Source organism: Camelina sativa, chromosome 13 (assembly GCF_000633955.1).
Source record: "Camelina sativa cultivar DH55 chromosome 13, Cs, whole genome shotgun sequence".
Lineage (NCBI taxonomy): Eukaryota > Viridiplantae > Streptophyta > Magnoliopsida > Brassicales > Brassicaceae > Camelina > Camelina sativa.
The window spans coordinates 16,302,805-16,303,798 of NC_025697.1; positions in this window are offsets into that span (position 1 = coordinate 16,302,805).

Consider the following 994-nt stretch of genomic DNA (forward strand, 5'->3'; position numbering starts at 1 on the left):
GAGTTCTATCCATCATGGGGAAACTGATTTTGCTGAGGAAAGGAGAGTAGAAATTTTATGGGTTTCGATTTGAGATAGGGGTGAAGGATGTCGTTAAAGAGAAGTGATTTGCTATTAGATGGATGAAAGGTAGAACGCTTCGACTTCCAAGAAGTTATCATCCAAAAGTACTACAGTAATTATAACCCTAAATTGATATGTATGTTGTAAAACACTGGATTGTGGACTCCATAACCAAGCCCATACTCGGTCCATAAGTGTTTAAGACTTTAGGCCTGTTCGACCAAGGCCCATCGCCCATTACTTATTCCTATGTCGGTTTAGACTTTGTCTTAGGGAAACACTATATCTATGTAAACTCTATCACATTATCAATAATAAGAACAAGAGATTTTGTTCCCTAAATCCTCTAGTTTACAACACGTTATCAGCACGATAGCCTCTAAGGCCAGCTGAGAAAACCCTAAGCAGCCGCCGATTCATCCCTCTCTTCCAAACCCTAAACCGCCTTTGTTCTTCTTCTTCTTCGAGACTTATCTCCTTGTCTCGGAGATCTCTCGATGATAATCCAAAACTCTCGGCGATTATTCCTTGTTCGGAATCCATCATCGTCAGCGGTCCTGTTCCTGTTCGAAGATCGAGTATTGCCCGAGTTATANGGCCATCTAGTGAGCATAAATATTCACCATCCCAATTACTAATGGGTCAGGAGCCAGACACATACCATCTAAAGACATTCGANTTCGAAACCAAGGCGTGTTCGTGATCGAAATTTTATTGAAGACTTGATCGAGGTTCGAGGTTCACGGTTCCTAGGCGCATCCGAGAGCGGTACGTAGGCGGTACGAGGATCTGTCCGAGAGCAGTCCGAGAGCAGTTCGAGAGTGGTATGAGGATTGGGTCGATAGCAGTTCTGATCGAGGTTCGTGAGTGAAATCTGAGGTCTTTAGCTCCCAGATCAAAACCAGTCAGACCCTAATTGGTGAAAGGTAAA